We start from the raw sequence: 14,180 nt of genomic DNA, 5'->3' as shown, positions 1-14,180 counted from the left end.
GACTGCATTGCAAAATATATTCACAATTCAGTCAAAATTACATTGCAGCCTTCGATATAAAATAAAGTCTAACGAAATACTTGTGCCTTGTGATTGTACAAGATGCAGCCACACTTTTTTCTAAAATAATTATCAGTGCGTCCTGAGTTTGCAAAAGGTGGGCCAATGCTTCTTTCGCCTCCCTTGCTCACCACTGTTAATCCATGAGTCTCTTGTTGGGTAAAAAAACCATGGGGCAAGGAAGTCATGCATGCTCCCAGAATATTTCAATGTAGCACCAATATCCCTGGCGCCGTTTGACGAATCGTTGCAAAATTTTCAAAACTGATGGGGCGCCCCGGTAAGCTCCTGTCTTGAAAGTTTCTGGATGATTCATTAAGCAGGGGCCAAGAAAAAAGGGGGGTCCCAAAACACGCTTTCCATAAGAATTTTGAAACAGGTTACAGCCCGAACTGCTGAACAGAATTACACCAAATTTGACAAAAAGGTAGGCCTTGGTCCAGAAAGCGACCATTTTTTTTTTAAGTGGTGTAAATCCGTTCAGTAGTTCCTGAGAAATTAAAAAAAGAAAAATATCGATATCTGACCACCGAGAAGAGTTCGCAAACCCACCAGGGCACGAGCTTCACTCTGATTGGCTCTCAACACCCTCCGAACCAGGAAGTGTTGGCAGCCATCTTGTGACTCTGTAACCAAGTCAGAAATAAAGAGTAAAAAAAGAAAAAGGTGAAAAACAAGAAGAGTGGGCAGGGTACAAACATCCTGACTCCCTAGGCCTGCTCAGGGACCCCCAGGGCTATAGAAAGCATTTTTTTTTTAATCGGCCAAATTCGCCCTGGGTGCACGAATATGGCTGACAAAATTTTGAAAAACAAAGCACGTATTTGAGCCCCTGGGTGGGTCAAATCCCAGGAGGAATGCCAAATTATGTGGGGGCCCCCCAGCCTCGGGGACAGCCACCTCCCCAGGCCTTCATTTATGAAGTGCGGGAGCGCGGCACCCAGCAGCCCAGGGGACCGCCACCTCCCCGGGGAATAATGAAATAAGGGTGGGAGGCCCACGCGGGCCCCCCCAAGCCCCAGGGAGCGGGCCCCCCCAAGCCCCAGGGACCGCCACCTCTCCAAGGCATTGATTATGGTAATATGGAGATCTGCTACGCCCCCTTGGGACCACCACCTCCCTGGGGCTATGTAAATGAAGGGAGGGGGAGTGCGGCCCCCCTCCTGGAGCCCTTGATGGTCCAGGGGACGGCCACCACCCAGGGCAGGCTCCTGTAATGTTCTGGGATGCCCACCCCAGGACATTGTTGTTTGCTATGAAAGGGCGGGAGCACATCTCCTGTCCTGTCGAAGCAAATTCTGCTTTGGTTTTTAAAACCGAGAGCAGGAAACCTGCTCTCGCTTCCAAAAACAAAAGCAGAATTGCTTTTGCACTAGGGGAGCTGCATGTCAGCAGCTCCCCTTGTGCAAAAGCAATGCTGGCTACCGCAAGAGGCGGGAAGCCGGCGGTACCGTGGGGGCATTGGGGCTCCCCCCACGTTCCCCAACGGAGAGGCCAGGCCCCGGGGAATAGGGTCACTGGGGCCAGAAGTGACCCGGGAGGGTGGCCACACCGCCCTCTCCGGATAAGAAAATATTAATTAACTGTGTGTGCCCTTGGAGATGGGGTCCCCAGGGTCATATTTGGCCTCTAGAGGGGGGGCCACTAAGCTCCCCTCTAAAAAAAACAACAAGGGTGGTCAGACCCCGGGAGATGGTGTCCCCAGGGCCATAATTGGCCTCAGGATGGGGACCGCATGGCCCCTTTCTCTTTTTTTTTTTTTAATATGTCAGACCCTGGGGGATAGGGTCCCCAGGGCCCAAAAAAAGATTGAAAGGGGGGCCACACAAACCCCTTCTAACAAAAAAAAGGAAAGAAAGCTGCATTTCTCCGGTGGTCCAGCCCCATCCCTGCACCACTCTGCAAACATGCCCCTTCGTGTTCTAAACTGGGGAATTAAGTCCCCTTGAATACTGAGGGTCCCTGGGGGCTAAGTAGCCCAACAGGTACCTCTAAAAAGCGCCACAGAGCTGGATTGCAGAGAGGTGGTCTGAGGCAATTTCCCTTTTTACACCACTCTGTAAACGCGCCTCTAGGCGCACTGCTGGTGGGCGATGAGGTCCTCTCCTCAGGACAAAAGTGGACTTCATCCACCTCTGTTGCTTCTTTCTGCACTTCTCTTCCTTATTTCTGCACTCCTTGTGCCTCCTTCTGCACCCCTGTTGCTTCTTTCTGCACTTCTCTTGGTTCTATCTGCACTGCTGTTGCCGCTTACTGTATTCCTCTTGCCTCTTAGAGCACCACTTTTCATTCTTTTTGCACTTCTCTCACCTTTTTCTGCACCCCTATTGCCTCTCTGTGCACCTCTGATGCTTGTTTCTAAACTTCTATTGCCTCTTTTTGCATCTGCCTTGCTTCTTTCTGCAGCTGACTTGCTTCTTTCTGCAGCTGACTTGCCTCTTTCAGCCCCTGTTACTTTTTACTGCAGATCTCTTGCCTCTTTCTGCACCTCACTTGCCTGTTTCAGCACCTCTGTTGCTTTTTCTACACCCCTCGTCACTCCTTCTGCACCTCTGTTGGTTCTTTCTGCACCTCTGTTCCCTCTTTCTGCAGCTCTCATGACCCTTTCTGTACCTCTGTTGCCTCTTTCTGCACTTCTTTTCTTTCTTTCTGCACCCCTCGTCACTCTTTGTGCACCTCTGTTGGTTCTTTCTGCACTGCTATTGCTTCTTTCTGCACCTCACTTGCTTCTTTCTGCACTTCTCTTGCTTCTTTTTAAACCTCTGTTGCTTCTTTCAGCAATTCTCTTGCCTCTTTCTGCACTTCTCTTGCTTCTTTCTGCACCTTTGTTGCTTCTTTCTGCACCCCTCCTGCCTCTTTCTGAACCCCTCTTCCCTATTTGTGCAACTCTCAAGCCTCTTTATACACCTCTCTACACTTTCTGCACCACTCCTGCCTCTTTCTGTACCTCTGTTGCTTCTTTCTGCACTCCTCTTACCTCCTTCTGCACCTGTTGCCTCTTTCTGCACTTCTCTTGCCTCTTTCTGAACCCTTAGTGTGTCTTTTATCACTTCTGTTGCTTCATTCTGCACTTCCCTTCCTTCTTTCTGTACCCCTTGTGTCTCAGCACCTCTATTGCCTCTTTCTGTACCTCTGTTGGTTCTTTCTGCACTGCTCTTGCTTCTTTCTGAACCTCACTTGCCTCTTTCTGCACTTCTCTTGCTTTTTTCTACACATCTGTTGCTTCTTTCAGCAATTCTCTTGCCTCTTTCTGCACTTCTATTTCTTTGTTGATAACTTTGGATGAAGTCTGCCAATCACAAATGAACTTAAGTGGTCTGAACACATCGGGTAGCTGACATTGACAAAGATCAAGGCGCCAAAACACGTTTGTAAGCAGAGGGTTATACAAATGAATTTGAAATAAACTATGAAGTCCGGAGTTCAGTTCCTGAGTGATTTGGAGCTTGAGCAGCAAGATCGATGATGAACAATTTTCATAGTTCCAAGGGACTATATGAGAAGAACTTTCTCAGGGTTCTATTAATAGGGAAATAGGTGCTCGTGGTACGGCTGACCTGAGTATTAAAGCTCAAGGTTTATGGCTGACTTGACAGGAATGGGAAGGGGTCCACAGTCCTCCGGCCACAAAATGTTGGATCAGATGGACTCCTGACTACCAAACACCAAAACGTAAGTCTTATCTGCATTGAGTTTTAAGGCATTGTCCTTTCTCCATCCACTGATGCTGGACATGCATAGATTGAACTTCTCAGCAACAGATGTCAGGTCGCTAGAGATTGGCACGATAATCTGGGCGTCATCATTATACGACAGCACATGGAATCCTAAGGAGTGCACCAATTCAGACAGTGGGGCCACATATATATTATAGTTGGTTGGGTCGGGGACGAGCCCTGGGGCACCCAACAGGTGCGACTGAAGGCTTATGCCGTGAAAGCCCAACAGCTGACAATCTACTGGTTAAAAAAGTATGGAGGAGCCTCAGGGTGGTCCCACAGACACCAGCTTGCTACAGACATTGGACCTTCTGAAAGGGCGAGATGATGTCAAATCTTGCAGAGAAATCAGACACTACCAAAATGGCCACCCCCTCCTGGTTAACCTGGCAATTGATAATATCTGCAGCCACAATGAGGGCAGATTTTGTACTGGGGTTACTCCTGAAACCATTCTGTGATGGGTCCAGGATGTTGTGTGTATCAATAAATTCAACCAATTCCTGGTTGATACATCTTTCATGTATCTTGGTCAGAGCTGGTAGCAGGGATATTGGGGGGAGGTTCTTCAGATCTTCAGGATCTGCATTGGTTTTTTAAGAAGTGGAGTTAAGATTGCTTCCTTCCAGGGGGTAGGGAAGATTCCTGATTGCAGTGTGAGAGCAAAAATGTTCTGCAAAAAGTCAGAAACTAAGTCTGGGGCCAACTGGAGAGGGCTGGGTGGACTGGGATCCGACATAGATCCCTGGTTTGCTGCATGGAGATGGGGGTGAATTCAGAGAGCTGATAGGGATAAGACTTATAGGTAGCTGTTTCGGGGAGAGACTCACTTTCCATAGGTAGATTGAAACCCGAGAAATATTCAAACCTTTATCCCAGGAATAAAGTGCAACCTTGTCACAAAGGTCTTGAGATGACTTCAGAGCACTCTGGGAAGGGGGGGACAGTTCGTTCACAACTTTGAAAGAAGCTCAGAGGAATTGTTGGCAGCCCTAATTTTCTCTGAGAAGAAACACCATTTGTTCAATTTGATGGTATGTTTCTAGAAGAATAAGAGGGCTTTATGCTTCTCTTTTTCATGTGGGTCTGAATTAGCCTTCCACTTCCTCCCTTGAGTATGGCAGTTTTGTTGGGGGCTCTTAAGTACTTCAGAGAACCAGAGCACAAATGGTTATGTCTGGTAACCTTTTTAACCTTAAGGGGGGGTGGTAGTATTTAGAGCAGTGTTGGCCTGGCCTTGGACGCCTTCGGTAGAATATACAGAGGGGTCGTCTGGTCTGTGTTCTTTTACTGTTTGGGGCTGAGTCTGCTGTAGTCCTTTAGTGCATTTTCTTATATTATTTTCCACATTTTCACTGCTCCTGTACTAGAGACTTATTTTATTATTTCAGGGGCTTGTCAGTTGCCTTATATTTATGCCAAATATAGGAGATGTTTTTGCCTGCCTATGCCTATTGGTGGTTGGGCCGAGTCTAGTCAGGGTTGGTCAGCTATGTTCATGCCACATTTTTTGTTGCCAATGTGGTGGCCACCATTTTGGAATGAGTCTGAATTTCAGATTATTAACCAGTGCATTCCATATGTTTTTCCTTTTACATTTATTTGGTGTTTGTGGGTGACTGTAGTAGTCTATAATACACCGTTGCTGATTCTAATGAACTTAATTTATTTTTGCCTGCCTTCTCCTGACTCTCATATACTGGCTCCATGAGCCCTAGAAGAGCACAAACGATAATAAATAATGTATTTGATTTGTGCCTGCTCCTTGGCTCCCATGTGGGCAACATGGGCCCTGGAGAAACACCAGAAAGATGGTATTAATGTAATCAGTTTATGTAATATAGTGATGATGATCACTATTATTGCATTGACAACAATTCCCATGTCGCACTCTTTTCCTTTTTATTGACTGCGGGTGCACAGTTACAAAAGGATAATGAGATTAACAAAAGTCTGTGAATTAGCTTTCAGCAGAGTTCAGAAGCCTCTCTGCTAAGTGATTCTGTTGGTGTCGCTCACCAACAGCAGAATAAAAGACGATTGCCCAAGAAATAGGCTCCTGCCAAGAAATTGATTGGCATCAAGCTCTCCTCCTTTTTCTGGCAACTTAGAATACTTGCTTCACCATCTTCTGAACAGTAAGATAATGGAAGGAGGATCAACTAGGTTCAAAAATAGGCCCATCGGCTACCACTGAAACAGAAGCTGATGTCTCTCAGCACTGCAATGACTGCAGTCATGACAGAAAGCATTGAATCCGAAATTACATTTTCCAAGCAGCAAATCCAATCTTCACAAGAAACTCAACAGCAACTAGTGTCACCCGATCTTTTGAAAGTAGAAGCAGAGCAGGAAGTTGAGCTTGCTTAAGAGATGATTGACAGAATTTTGACCATTAATCCGCCAATCTCTAAATTGGGAGGATGGATCTCTATTGCGGCAGAGAGGAGAAAATACATTTTTGATGCTCTGTCCACCTCTGCCAAACTCCAAGTCAGGCATTTTCGTTTTTTGTAATTATGCTGAATCATTAGTTTGTAAACCATTCCTGAACCTGAGCTTGTGGACTGTACCCATATTAAAAAACACATAAGCAAGTCTTATTAAATGAGGGAGTTTTTTCTCCCATCATCTATTTTAAAGTGCACATGACAGAACATGGTTAGGGCACCCTGAGTCCTATGCCAATATGTGTAGTCTCAAAGTAATGCCCCAGCTGTTTGTTTAAAAAATGGAAAAAGTAACTTTTACTGCAGCGTCTGTAATCCTGGAGCACAGTCCATAGTTTGAGGATCCAGCTCCCAGTCCCAGACCCGGTGTGAGGATGATGGAACCTTTGTGGGTTCCCATGTATTTAGATTTGCGACCTAATGGCTGGGTCTGCAACCCTATAAGTGCTTGTTTACCTTGGTTAGACCTCCTGAGTCACTTAGGGTTCTGTCGACCAAAAACAAATGTTGAAAACAACATAGCTAATGCTCTGCAGTACAGGAGGTTTGGAAATATAAGACTAGATGCATAAAGGCTGGCAAGTGCCTGCAAGGGGATGTCTGGGGAGGGGGGGGGGGGCTCCATGGGACACTCTTTCCCCCTCAAGAGGGCTGCAATCAAGGGGTGCACCTTTTAGGTGACTCACTGTCAGTGCACCTCCTGAAACCTTCTTTACCTCTGCGTCTGTATTAGGACAAGGGTGCAGAGGCAAAGGGATTCCCCATGCAAATGAGGGAACGCCCTTTTGAGGAAGTGCTGGTGCTGTATGTGCGCCAATGCTTTCAGTTTTACAGAAGGGAACGCACAAGCGTCTGCGGCCCCTTCTGTAATAACAAAGAGACCCGGGGGCACGCAAACCGGGCGTAAACATGCATTGTGCACCCGAGAAACTTCCAGAATACAATCCCTGTCCCATTCCTGTAGGAAGGGGATATCTGACTATATGGTTACCCCAACTTTTTTTTTGCTGGTTTTCGACTTAGTTGGCCTGGGATCCTGCTATTCAGGGCCCAAGACTATCTGCTCTCCCTATAAAATTGGCTCCATGTACTTTAGGTACATACCTGATTGGGTATTGGGTCACCTCTGTGAGCCCCAGTATAGTGTACCATAGGTACCCAGGGCATAGGTGCATCCTAGGCCTACCAGGGGCTGCAGCATGTACTATGCCACCCCTGGCTGGCTATCCTAACTGACACCACAGGCTGATCACTCAGATTGGGTAAGGTGGTGTAATCACCCCTTACTTAGATATAGTATATCTACCTTATATATAGACACATAGTAACCTATAAGTCACTCCTATGGCAGGCCTTAACAATCCTGGAGGCAGAAAGCTTAGTTTTATGTGAGAGGGTGCCCTAGCATGAGGTGAGCCCTTCTGCAGCTTTCGGAACCATCTCCTTATAGCTGTTCTATGATATAGCCATAACATATACTCTTAAGTGCATTATAATCCTCGCGGTTAATGCTAACTTTGGTTTGGCTTTATCAAAACATGTTGTGTAAGATGTCAAACACTTTGGAATACTACCCCCCTGCCAATTCTGGCAGCAGGGGTAGCATTCCACCCTTCTAGATGGAAAAGACATGTATGTTACTGCTTTACCCGGTTAAAGTTAAACAGAGCCTCAGCATCACAAAATGGATGCTGCTGCCACAGACACGAGTCTGACCTCCTGCTGCTGGGCGAAACTCCAGCAAGGGAGGCCTGGGCAATAGATTTCCTGTCGAGAGAGGTGCTAGCACCTCCCCAGACAGCCTGTAGTGTATTGGGGCAGGGTGGGATGAATGGAAAGATGCTTTTCCAGACACTGCCTGGGGCACACAAGGTGCTCCATGCATAGCCCGGTTCAAACCAGTTGCTGGGGCACTCCAGCCCCACTCTGGCGCGAAACTGGACAAAGGGAAAGGGGTGTAACCACCGCCGTCCCAGGCTCACCCATAGGAGGGACCTAGTAGGTAATCAAGCCCATTTTCTTAGTATAAAGATAGGTGCTGTATACCTAGGACTTTAGATTATCCCGGAATGAAACTCTGAAATGAAACTCTTGGACCTTCGACGTTCTATTTCGACTAGAAGACTGAAGACTTCTCCATTGTGGTCAAGGAGGGACCACCCTGTGCAAACAGGCACCACCCGTAACTTGCCGGTCTGCTTGGTTGACGCTCGCGCCGGAACCCGAAGACTCAGCGACACAGGAACTGGACTCTCAGACTTCTCTGACTCCGACCCACATCCACAGCAAAGCTGAGACACGTGGCGGACATAAGAGACGTGGGACCGGACACCCTGGACATCCTGCATTTTGCTAACAGTGCAACTACAGAGGCACCCTCGCAGTTGTGCATTGGGGTACGATAAGCCCCAGACCCGAGCGCCATTTGCACCGAAGCTCAGCCCTCCACACTCCATGAGTGCCGCGTGGGGCCCGCTCTTGCATTTCAGCTCAATGCATCTTCCCGGTTGCTAGCCCACAGGCTAGTGAGCCCCCTGAAGACAAACCTTTGAAACAAAACTGCTTTCCTGGTTGCTCCAGATTCCCTGCAAAGGAGAAGCTCCTCAGACCCTGCTGGTCTGTTCCGAAGCCAATCTTCCCTTCCTGCGTGGATTGCGTTTGCCAAGGCTTGTTGGGTCCAATCCGGATACCGACACCGCAGTCAACTAGATCCTTCGTGGGACAGCTCGAATCCAGCTCCTGGTCATTGTCGACGCCTCCTGGTCCTCGTGGCTGCAGAGACAAGCTTCACCTCTTCACCTGAAATCATCGCGACATCGCCTGGTTCCTTCCTGGTCGCTGGCTAGTGATCCAGAATCTGTCCCCTCTGCTTTCAGGTTCTTCACTTCTTCGAACCACCCTTGGATCCACCCGGACACTCTTCCACTGGCCGCCTGCAGCCCTTCTTTTGCAGATCTCCATTGAAAGCATCAACAAAACCCGAATCGAAAAAACACCTATGCACCCGGCTTCCCTGAGTGAGGTAACTAGAGCACTCCGGTGCTCCTGTGGGTATTGACTCTTCAAGTGTCCTAGGTTAAAGGGGTTTTGTCGTAGTCCATCCGGAAGTGCCCTAAAACAGTAACTTTGTACCTTCTTCATTCTCCATTATAAGTCAATGGTAACTCGCGACTGTGTTTAGACACTGCATGCGTCTCCCGCGGGTCTCCTACTTCCTGACCTTTGGTTGTTTAGTGTAGCCCCAGCGATTCCCTAGGCCCTAGGCCTACTCACTATTTATGAAGTGGTTCTTATACCACTTACTTAGTATATGGTTTGTGAGGTCCCTAGGGCAAAACTGTATTTGTGCAACTTATCGTATGCTAATTGAGTAACTTGTAATGTACTTCGATCTCTGACCTCATAAAGAATGCAGAGGGGTTGGGTTCGAAATAAATACATATATATTTGATATATACCTTTTGTGGTGTCCTTTCATTTGGTATTCAAGGGATTATAATTGGTAAAACAGCTTGCTTCACATGCTCTCTGAAGTCTTAGCCTATGACTGCTGGTCCATGCTACCACTAGGATAGCTTGTCTATAAGGTTGACTTTACAACCACCATCAATACGGGTCGTTTAGACTGGTGCAGGGTGCCCACTAGAATAGTGGACATCATATGCCAGGCTAACTTCTCACAATTTCAGCTTACGTTCACTCGCCAAGAATGGACAAGTAGGTCCTATAAGTAGCTGGACCTAGGGAGTGGGGGAGTAGATTTTTCGAGGCCTGGAAAGGCAGGAATGGAATGCACTGGCAAAGCTGTATGTTGTTCCTCGGAACATTCTGGGTGTACTCCTGCTTTGGAATAGCAGGGCAAGATCAGAAGAGATGTGGTCTAGTGGCTAAGCTATCAACTTTGGAGCCTGGGGTATTGATTCTAATGTTTGCCTCAGCTATTGACCTAAAGGTCCTGTGATTCTGAGCACATCACGCTGTGTTTTAAAAATATAATTATGTGAATGCAGTTGTAAATTGCATTTCAATTGTACGTTTCGAAAATGTAAATTCCCTACTTGCTATACACGATGTTATATTGGCTCACAACATCCCCCCATATTGTATAGTTCTCTGTTGTTCCTCAGCTAGGACAGGATAAGGGTGTGTTCGCTCTATATTTGAATGATAGTTGGTGTCACAGAATGAGATGCATTGGTGAAGACGAGAGAAAAGTGACTTGTAGGTCTGGCTGCCAGACGGCGTTAGTTGTCTGCCACTACCTCATATTAGCGCAACATAAAATACACAGCAACTCACAATATAACATAAATAAGGGGCTTTGGATCAGTATTTTTCTGCAATTGATCTGCTTGGCTATGCTCCCTTCAGTAATTGGCCTTATGGACTGCCCATCATGTTTTGTATCCATAATGTCATTACGTGGGTGGTTAAATGTTTGGTGTACAATTTTCATCCGAAATGCAGAGTAGCACAGCGCCGAAACACGGAGCTCAGACCAATCACAATGCCCGCTATAGGGAGCCTGTGTGCTTCCTAGTACGGCCCAACACAGAGGAGAGATGGAGGCGAAATGCGGAGATCAAGTATGTTTATTTTTTATTTTTTTACACCCCCTTACCTCCACCCCATCACCCCTTATTCATGCTGGCCGCAACTGCACAGCAGCATCTCCGGGGGCAAGGGGATTCTATGCACCGCCTGGGGTGTATTAAAAAACTGAAGCTCACTGCAGGTTGCAAGCAATGGCACTTCTCGGGAAAGCTCCAGTCTTGGGCATTTTATTGCAGCAAATCATGTGGAAGGCCATGCTTACTGTGGCATGTACTTGAAAGTCAAGTACGATTGGGCCTGCCCCATGCAGGGATATGTGAATGAGGGATTCTGCATTCCCCGTCCATGGCGCCTCATGTCTTTGATCTTTCCACACAGAAATGTAACCACAGGGCATGGTGGCCTTAAATTTGATTTGACAAGTGAAGAGCATAGATTGTGATATGTTTCGCTCAAGGCTGAATATAGCTTGAAGTAAGGGCTATGTTTGAGTGAAGTGGGGTATATTGGAGTGGGGTAGACTGGGAAGATTAGAGTACAGCAGGTTTAGTGGAGTGGAGTGGAATTGAGTGGGGTAGTCTGGAGTTGATTGGGATATTGTGGAGTAGGTTATATTGGAATGGGGATTGGTGTCAGTACAACGCGAAATATTACATCGCATTCCGTTACAACGGAATTTTTACAACGCAGGATCCATTACATCGGATGCCATTACAACGCATGGCATTACATAGCAGATGGTATTACAACGCATGGCATTACATCGTAAGTATAGGTAAGTATACCTTTTTTTAAAAATGTTATTAAGTTAATTTAATTAATTTAATTTAATTAAATTAAATAAAATACATATTAAAATAGCCATTAATTTAATTTAATAAAATAATATCTATTTAATAAATGTAATTTTAATTAAAAATGGGAATAATTTAATTTAATTTAAATAATAAAATTAACTTAATGTAAATATTTTTAAAATTGATATGAAATTTAATTAATTGAAATAATGTATTTAATTTAATTAATTTAATTTAAAAATGTAATTAATGAAATAAAATTAATTTAATTTATTAAACATATTTTAATTAATTTAAAAATGGTAAATATAATTTAAGTAACCCAAAACACAAACCCCTGTACCCCAAAATCCAAATCCTGCCCTAAAACCTAAAAACACCCCTGTACCCCAAAACCCAAACCTTGCCCTAAAACCTAAAAACACCCCTGTACCCCAAAACGCAAACCCTGCCCTAAAACCTAAAAACACCCCTGTACCCCAAAACCCAAACCCTGCCCTAAAACCTAAAAACACCCCTGTACCCCAAAACCCAAACCTTGCCCTAAAACCTAAAAACACCCCTGTACCCCAAAACCCAAACCCTGCCCTAAAACCTAAAAACACCCCTGTACCCCAAAACCCAAACCCTGCCCTAAAACCTAAAAACACCCCTGTACCCCAAAACCCAAACCCTGCCCTAAAACCTAAAAACACCCCTGTACCCCAAAACCCAAACCCTGCCCTAAAACCTAAAAACACCCATGTACCCCAAAACCCAAACCCTGCCCTAAAACCTAAAAACACCCCTGTACCCCAAAACCCAAACCCTGCCCTAAAACCTAAAAACACCCCTGTACCCTAAAACCCAAACCTTGCCCTAAAACCTAAAAACACCCCTGTACCCCAAAACCCAAACCCTGCCCTAAAACCTAAAAACACCCCTGTACCCCAAAACCCAAACCCTGCCCTAAAACCTAAAAACACCCCTGTACCCCAAAACCCAAACCTTGCCCTAAAACCTAAAAACACCCCTGTACCCCAAAACCCAAACCTTGCCCTAAAACCTAAAAACACCCCTGTACCCCAAAACCCAAACCCTGCCCTAAAACCTAAAAACACCCCTGTACCCCAAAACCCAAACCCTGCCCAAAAACCTAAAAATACCCAAACACCCCAAAACATATACATCAGTACCCCAAAACATATACTCCTATACTCATACTTATTTAAAAAATTACTTAAATTAATATATTCAATTTATAATATTTAAAAACGAAATAAATATTTTTATTTATAATTAATAATAATTAAATCAATTATAAAATATTAAATAAAATAAAAAATAAAAAATACTTACCAATACTTACGATGTAATGGTATGCGTTGTAATACCATCTGCTATGTAATGCCATGCGTTGTAATGGCATGCATTGTAATGGTATTTGCGTTGTAATAGCTGCGTTGTAACAGCATTACGTTGTAATAGTTGCGTTGTAAGAGTAACACACCTGGAATGGGGAAGATTGGAGTGGAGTGGGGTAGAGTGGAGTGGTTTGGATTGAGGTAGATTGGTGTGTAGTAGATTGGGGTGGGGTAGAATGGAGTGGATTGGGGTAGGTTGGTGTGGGGTAGATTGGAGTGGAATTAGGTAGATTTGAGGGGGTAGATTGAAGTAGAATGGGGTAGATTGGGTGGAGTGGGGTAGATTGGAGGAGAACAGATTGGGGTAGATTGTAGAGGAGTAGGTTGTGGCAGAGTGGGTAGATTGGAGTTAAATGGGGTAGAGTGGAGTGGGGTGAGTGGAGTGGTGTGACGTGTAGTAGAGTGACTTAGAGTGGAGTGTCGTAGAATGGATTGGCATGGCGAAGAGTGGAAGTGCGGAGCTGTGCAGAGTGCTGTAGAGTGGAGCAGTGTAAAATAGAGTGGCATAGTGTGGAGTATGCATGGTGTGGTGGGGCAGTTGCATTACAGACAACACACCTCCAATCGAAACGACCATTACATTTGCACAGGCATACAGTTTTACAGCACACAAACAATAATATGTGGAAATGTCATCACCTAGTATATAGATGTGCTTTGATCCTATTAAAATATTAGTTTCCACCACACTACACAATCACAAATAAAATGTTCTTCATTTCTACTTTCCTAATTCTGATGTATTCTGAAATATCAGAAGTTAATTTTTGTTGTGCGCTAGAAAAAATATCCTACAGCCTGTCTCGCATAGATACTCAGCAGGATGGACTCTCACATAAATTCTCTCACTTTGAAGTCAGCGAAAGAAAGGTAAACACCAAGCTCCCTTTGAATAAACAGCTGTGATTTGACCTCTATCTGTGAATGCACAGCAAACAAGACAAGATAAGAACAAGATGTAAAGGTCTGTTTACAGAAAACGAGTACTCAAAAGAATACAGTAAACAATCAATGCTCATAGGTCGGATGAACTCAGATTGGACAGCCATCTGAGGATGGCCCACTAGGTTTGGGAATATCATGGATATTGAACGTGAAACAAAGAATCATCAGAATCACAGCAAGGGTGTTCTGGATGCTGAAACACTGGTAACACGTAACAGCAACTCCTCTGGAGTGCTTAGAGGCTCAATGGTG

The sequence above is a fragment of the Lissotriton vulgaris genome, chromosome 11 (genome assembly GCF_964263255.1).
Source record: "Lissotriton vulgaris chromosome 11, aLisVul1.2, whole genome shotgun sequence".
In the NCBI taxonomy this organism is placed as follows: Eukaryota; Metazoa; Chordata; class Amphibia; order Caudata; family Salamandridae; genus Lissotriton; species Lissotriton vulgaris.
Note: the sequence above shows the minus strand (reverse complement) of the source record.